This window comes from Arachis hypogaea, chromosome 12 (genome assembly GCF_003086295.3).
Source record: "Arachis hypogaea cultivar Tifrunner chromosome 12, arahy.Tifrunner.gnm2.J5K5, whole genome shotgun sequence".
In the NCBI taxonomy this organism is placed as follows: Eukaryota; Viridiplantae; Streptophyta; class Magnoliopsida; order Fabales; family Fabaceae; genus Arachis; species Arachis hypogaea.
In genome coordinates, this window is record NC_092047.1 from 58,548,234 (window position 1) to 58,555,986 (window position 7,753).

At 36.6% G+C, this 7,753-nt stretch overlaps 1 non-coding gene across 1 annotated transcript; it reads left to right on the forward strand.

Annotated features, from left to right (window-relative positions):
- The first annotated feature begins 4,662 nt into the window (after positions 1–4,662).
- LOC112731230 (small nucleolar RNA R71) lies at positions 4,663–4,770 on the forward strand. The gene has a single exon (XR_003167019.1). It is a non-coding gene; the product is annotated as a small nucleolar RNA R71 (small nucleolar RNA).
- Positions 4,771–7,753: the final 2,983 nt, after the last annotated feature.

Here is a 7,753-nt window from a genome sequence, read left to right on the forward strand (position 1 = left end):
CCGGAATACTGACAACTTTGCTGCACCATGATAATGAGCTGAGGATTCAACTCAAAGCTACTAACTCCAATGGAGGGTATGCAGATGCTACTCCCATATGAAGCAGTAGAGGGGTTAGAATATGACCCCAGAGTCCTCCTGGACTGTTCATTTCCACTTATGTCCATGATGGATAAAGGGATATAACTTGGATTGATTTACCTTTTTATTTATTTTATTTTATTTATTTATTTATTTATTTATTTCGAAAATAAATCAAAATAAAATAAATAAAAATTGAGTGAAGATTTTCGAAAAACTAAGGAGAGAGAAAGTGGTTAGGAAATTTTGAAAAGAATATGATGATTTTTTTTTTTTTTTGAAAAAAGGTTTTAAATTTTAAAAAAAAATCTGAATTTTTTGAAATAGATTTCGAAAATTTGCTTTTAAAACAGAGAGAAAAGATATTTTTGAATTCAAAGAGGAGAGAGAAAAACAATAAGATAGCACAAGATTTAAAATTTTTAGATCTAATGCTCCTTGTTTTTGAAAATTTTGGAGGGAAAACACCAAGGAACACCAAACTGAAAAATTTTAAGATTAAGACACAAGGAAAACTCAAGAACACTTTGAAGATTCACAAGAACACAAGAACATGAAGAAAGAACACCAAACTTAAAATTTTTAGAAAACCAAACCAAAATTTTCGAAAACCAAAGGGAATCAACAAGAAAACACCAAACTTAAAGTTTGGCACACAATTTAATAGAGAAATTATTATTTATGAAAAAGGTTTTGAAAAGAATATAAAAGATTCTAACCCAATTACCAAGAACACAGATTAACGCTCTAGCCAAATGAGTTATGAATGTAACACTTGTTTTGAAGAAGTAATTTTTTTTTTTTTTTTGAAAAATCAACAAGAAAACACCAAACTTAAAGTTTGGCACAGGATTTAATAAAAAAATTATTTTTGAAAAAGATTTTAAAAAATATGATAGCCAATTACCATGAACATAAATACCATGTTCTAACTAATTGAGCTATAAATTTAAAGTGTTTTAACAAGGGATAAATAATAAAAGACTCTAAACCAAAAAAGAAAAATTTTTCCTAATCTAAGCAACAAAATAAACCGTTAGTTGTCCAAACACGAACAATCCCCGGCAACGGCGCCAAAAACTTGGTGCACGAATTGTGAATCACACTTTTCACAACGCGTACCACTAACCAGCAAGTGCACTGGGTCGTCCAAGTAATACCTCACGTGAGTAAGGGTCGAATTGATCCTTGTGAACGCCAGTTTTTGTGCCAGTTTGGGCGTTCAACTCTAGCTTTTGATCCTTTTCTGGCGCTGGACGCCAGAATTGGGCAGAGAACTGGCGTTGGACGCCAGTTTATGTCGTCTATCCTTGTGCAAAGTATGGACTATTATATATTGCTGGAAAGCCCTGGATGTCTACTTTCCAACGCAATTGGAAGCATGCTATTTCGAGTTCGGTAGCTCCAGAAAATCCACTTTGCGTACAGGGAGGTCAGAATCCAACAGCATCAGCAGTCCTTTTTCAGCCTGAATAAGATTTTTGCTCAGCTCCTTCAATTTCAGCCAGAAAAATACCTGAAATTACAGAAAAACACACAACTCATAGTAAAGTCCAGAAATATGAATTTTTTCTAAAAACTAATGAAAATAGACTAAAAACTAACTAGAACATACTCAAAACTATCTGAAATTAACCCCAAAAAGCGTATAAAATATCCGCTCATCAAATTTGTTAGAACTTCCCAACCTTTTCTTTGAATTTCATATCGGATCTCTGGATACTCATTTTTTTTGAGTTTGAAAGGGACCTCGGGGATCACCTTCTTCTTGGCCACAACATCATAGAAGTGGTCTTGATGGGCTTTGGAGATGAACCTTTCCATCTCCCATGACTCGGAGGTGGAAGCTTTTGTCTTCCCTTTTCCTTTTCTAGAGGATTCTCCGGTCTTAGGTGCCATCAATGGTAACGGAAAAACAAAAAGCTTATGCTTTTACCACACCAAACTTAGAAATTTGCTCGCCCTCGAGCAATAGAAGAAAGAATAGAAGAAGAAAAAGAAATGGAGGAGACGGAGAAGGGGTTGTGTTTCGGCCAAGAAGAGAAGAGAGGGTTGTGTTGTGTGAAAATGAGGAAGAATGGAAGGCTTTATATAGGGGAGGGAGGGGGTTAAGTTTCGGCCATATAAGGTGGGTTTGGGTGGGAAATTGATTTTGAATTTTGAAGGTAGGTAGAGTTCATGAGGTAGGTTTATGGGGAAGAGTGGATGGATGTGAGTGGTGAAGAGGTGATGGGGAAGAGGGATTGAGGTGATTGGTGAAGGGTTTTGGGGAAGAGTGTTTATGGTATTGTGTGAAAGAAGGGTGAGAAGAGGTGAGCGGAGGTAGGTGGGGATCCTGTGGGGTCCACAGATCCTGGGATGATCCTGTGGGATCCACAGATCCTGAGGTGTCAAGGATTTACATCCCTGCACCCAATTAGGCATGCAAAATGCCTTTGCACACAACTCTGGGCGTTCAGCGCCAGATTGGTGCTTGTTCTGGGCGTTGAACGCCCATTTGTGGCCCATTTCTGGCGTTGAACGCCAGAACCATGCTTGTTCTGGGCGTTCAGCGCCAGCTCTTCTCCATGGTGCATTTCTGGCGTTCAAATGCCCAGATGCTGCCCATTTCTGGCGTTCAGCGCCAGAACCATGCTCTGTTCTGGCGTTGAACGCCCAAAACATGCTTCTTATTGGCGTTTAAACGCCAGTAAGGTCTTCCTCCAGGGTGTGATTTTTCTTCTGCTGTTTTTGATTCCGTTTTCAATTTTTATATTTATTTTGTGACTCCACATGATCATGAACCTATAAAGACATATAACTAAGAAAAATATAGTTAGATAAATAAAAATTAGGTTGCCTCCCAACAAGCGCTTCTTTAATGTTAATAGCTTGACAGTGGGCTCTCATGGAGCCTTACAGATGTTCAGAGCATTGTTGAGACTCTCCAACACCAAACTTAGAGTTTGGATATGAGAGTTCAACACCAAATTTAGAGTTTGGTTGTGGCCTCCCAACACCAAACTTAGAGTTTGACTGTGGGGGCTTTGTTTGACTCTGCTTTGAGAGAAGATTTTTCTGCTTCCTCTCCATGGATGTAGAGAGAGATCATTGAGTTGTAAACACAAGGTTGTCCTTATTTATTTGAAGGATCAATTCTCCTCTATCCACGTCAATCACAGCTCTTGCTGTGGCTAGGAAAGGTCTTCCTAGGATGATGGATTCATCCTCTTCCTTTCCAGTATCTAAGACTATGAAATCAGCAGGGATGTAAAGGCCTTCAACCTTTACTAACACGTCCTCTACTTGTCCATAAGCCTGTTTTCTTGAATTATCTGCCATCTCTAATGAGATTTTAGCAGCTTGCACCTCATAGATTCCCAGTTTCTCTATTACAGAGAGGGGCATGAGGTTTATTCCTGAACCAAGGTCACACAGAGCCTTAAAGATCATGGTGCCTATGGTACAAGGTATTATGACCTTTCCAGGATCCTGTCTCTTCTGAGGCAATGTCAGTTGATCCAGATCACTTAGTTCATTGGTGAACAAGGGAGGTTCATCTTCCCAAGTTTCAATACCAAATAATTTGGCATTCAGCTTCATGATTGCACCAAGAAACTTGGCAGTTTGTTCTTCAGTGACATCCTCATTCTCTTCAGAAGAGGAATACTCATCAGAGTTCACGAATGGCATAAGGACGTTCAATGGAATCTCTATGGTCTCTAGATGAGTCTCAGATTCCTTTGGTTCCTCAGAGGAAAAATCCTTATTGATCACTGGACGTCCCAGGGGGTCTTCCCCCTTGGGATTCACGTCCTCTCCTTCCCTTACAAGTTCGGCCATGGTGCTTATGTCAATGGCCTTGCACTCTCCTTTTGGATTCTCTTCTGTATTGCTTGGGAGAGTATTAGGAGGGATTTCAGTGATCCTTTTACTCAGCTGGCCCACTTGTGCTTCTAAATTTCTAATGGAAGACCTTGTTTCATTCATGAAACTTACAGTGGCCTTGGATAGATCAGAAACTAAGTTTGCTAAATTAGAAGTATTTTGTTCAGAGTTCTCTGTCTGTTGCTGAGTGGATGATGGGAAAGGTTTATTATTGTTAAACCTGTTTCTTCCACCATTATTAAAGCCTTGTTGAGGCCTTTGATCCTTCCATGAGAGATTTAGATGATTTCTCCATGATGGGTTATAGGTGTTTCCATAAGGTTCACCTAAGTAATTCACCTCTGCTATTGCAGGGTTTTCAGGATCATAAGCTTCTTATGCATAAGAAGCCTCTTGAGTACTGTTGGATGCAGCTTGCATTCCATTCAGACTCTGAGAAATCATATTGACTTGCTGAGTCAATATTTTGTTCTGAGCCAATATGGCATTCAGAGTATCAACTTCAAGAACTCCCTTCTTCATAGGCATCCCATTACTCACAGGATTCCTCTCAGAAGTGTACATGAACTGGTTATTAGCAACCATGTCAATGAGTTCTTGAGCTTCTGCAGGTGTTTTCTTTAGGTGAATGGATCCACCTGCAGAAGCATCCAATGACATCTTTGATAGCTCAGATAAACCATCATAGAATATATCCAGGATGGTCCATTCTGAAAGCATGTCAGAAGGACACTTTTTGGTCAACTGTTTGTATCTTTCCCAAGCTTCATAGAGGGATTCACCATCTTTTTGTTTGAAGGTTTGAACATCCACTTTAAGCTTGCTCAGCTTTTGAGGAGGAAAGAACTTGGCTAAGAAAGCCGTGACCAGTTTATCCCAAGAGTTCAGGCTGTCTTTAGGTTGAGAGTCCAACCATATTCTAGCTCTGTCTCTTACAGCAAAAGGGAAAAGCATGAGCTTGTAGACTTCAGGATCTACTCCATTAGTCTTAACAGTATCACAGATCTGCAAGAATTCAGTTAAGAACTGAAAAGGATCTTCAGATGGAAGTCCATGAAACTTGCAGTTCTGCTGCATCAGAGAAACTAGCTGAGGTTTCAGCTCAAAATTGTTTGCTCCAATGGTAGGAATGGAGATGCTTCTTCCATGTAAATTGGAATTTGGTGCAGTAAAGTCACCAAGCATTCTCCTTGCATTGTTGTTGGGTTCGGCTGCCATCTCCTTTACTTGTTCAAAATTTTCAATCAAGTTGTCTCTGGATTGTTGTAATTTAGCTTCTCTTAGTTTCCTCTTCAGAGTCCTTTCAGGTTCTGGATCAGCTTCAACAAGAATGCATTTTTCCTTGTTCCTGCTCATAAGAAAGAGAAGAAAACAAGAAAAGAAGGGGAATCCTCTATGTCATAGTAAAGAGGTTCCTTATTGTTAGTAGAAGAAAAGAAGAAGAGAAAAATCTGAACTCAGAAAGAGAGAGAGAGAGGTTCGGATTTTTGGTGGGTGAGGGAGAGATGTTAGTAGATGAATAAATAAATAGAATAAGATGAGAAAGGGAAAATTTCGAAAATAATTTTTGAAAAAGAGTTAGTGATTTTTGAAAATAGTTTTTGAAAAATGTTAGTAATTTTCGAAAATTAAGATTTAAAATTTGAAATAATTAGTTAATTAAAAAGAAGTTTTGAAAAAGAGGGAGATATTTTCGAAAATTAGAGAGAGAGAGAGTTAGTTAGGTAGTTTTGAAAAAGATAAGAAACAAACAAAAAGTTAGTTAGTTAGTTGAAACAAATTTTGAAAAGATAAGAAGTTAGGAAGTTAAAAAAGATATTTTAAAATCAAATTTTTGAAAAAGGTAAGATAAGAAGATATTTTGAAAAGATATGATAGAAATTAGTTTTTGAAAAAGATTTGATTTTGAAAATCACAATTAATGACTTGATTCACAAGAAATCACAAGATATGATTCTAGAACTTAAAGTTTGAATCTTTCTTAACAAGTAAGTAACAAACTTGAAATTTTTTTGAATCAAAAAATTAATTGTTATTGTTATTTTCGAAAATTTGATACAAAAATAAGAAAAAGATTTTTGAAAAATATTTTTAAAATTTTCGAAAATAACTAAGAAAAATGAAAAAGATTTTGAAAAAGATGAGATTTTTAAATTGAAAATTTGATTTGACTCATAAAAATAACTAGATTTTTTTTAAAAAAAAAATTTGAAAAAGTCAAATCTAATTTTCGAAATTTTAAGAGAGAAAAAAGGAAAGATATTTTTTGATTTTTGAATTTTTATGATGAGAGAGAAAAACAAGAAAAATAATGCAATGCATGAGAATTTTAGATCAAAACATGTGATGCATGCAAGAATGCTATGAATGTCAAGATGAACACCAAGAACACTATGAAGATCATGATGAACATTAAGAACATATTTTTGAAAAATTTTTAATGCAAGAAAATATGCAAGACACCAAACTTAGAAATCTTTAATGCTTAGGCACTAAAAATTCAAGAATGCATATGAAAAACACCATACAACACAAAACAAGAAAACATCAAGATCAAACAAGAAGACTTACTAAGAACAACTTGAAGATCATGAAGAACACTATGAATGCATGAATTTTCGAAAAATGCAAGATGAGTATGCAATTGACACCAAACTTATAACATGACTCAAGACTCAAACAAGAAACACAAAAATATTTTTTTGATTTTTATGATTTTATAATTTTTTTGTATTTTCCTTTAATTTTTTTCGAAAATCATTTTGAAAAAGAAAAATAAGGATTCCAAAATTTTTAATATGAATTCCAGGAATCTTATGCTCTTTAGACTAAAGCTCCAATCAAAGGGTCAGGCATGGCTTAATAGCCAGCCAAGCTTTAGTATGTAACTCAGACATGACACGTCTAACATGCCCTACAGGCATGGCTTTACAGCCAGCCAGGCTTCAACATGCTTCATGAAACACTAGAATTCATTCTTAAAAATCCTGAAAAAAAATATATTTTTGAAAACATTTTTATTTTTAAAAATTTTTTTTCGAAAACAAGGGAGAAATTTTTGAAAGAGTTTTGAAAGATTTTTGAAAACAAAAGAAAAAGAAAGTTACCCAATCTGAGTAACAAGATGAACCGTCAGTTGTCCAAACTCGAACAATCCCCGGCAACAGCGCCAAAAACTTGGTGCACAGAAATTGTGATTACACTTTGATTATGTAAAATTCATTGCTCGTTCTTTCCCTGGCAATGGCACCAAAAATACGATGCCAATACCATGGTTCACAACTTCGCACAACTAACCAGCAAGTGCACTGGGTCGTCCAAGTAATACCTTACGTGAGTAAGGGTCGAATCCCACGGAGATTGTTGGTATGAAGCAAGCTATGGTCACCTTGTAAATCTCAGTCAGGCGGATATAAAATAGTAATGGGGTTTTCAAAATTAATTAATAAAATAAGGATAGAAATACTTATGTAAATCATTGGTGAGAATTTCAGATAAGCGTATGGAGATGCATTCGTTCCTCTGAACCTCTGCTTTCCTGCTGTCTTCATCCAATCAATCTTACTCCTTTCTATGGCTGGCTTTATGTAAGGATGTCACCGGTGCCAATGGCTACTTTCGATCTCTCTCGGGAAAATGGTCCAAATGCTCTGTCACAGCACGGCTAATCGTCTGGAGGCATCACCCTTGTCGTTGGTTGCATCCTATTCCTCTCTGTGAAAATGGTCCGATGCGCTGTCACTGCATGGCTAATCATCTTGGAGGTTCTCGATCATACTGGAATAGGATTTACTATCCTTTTGCG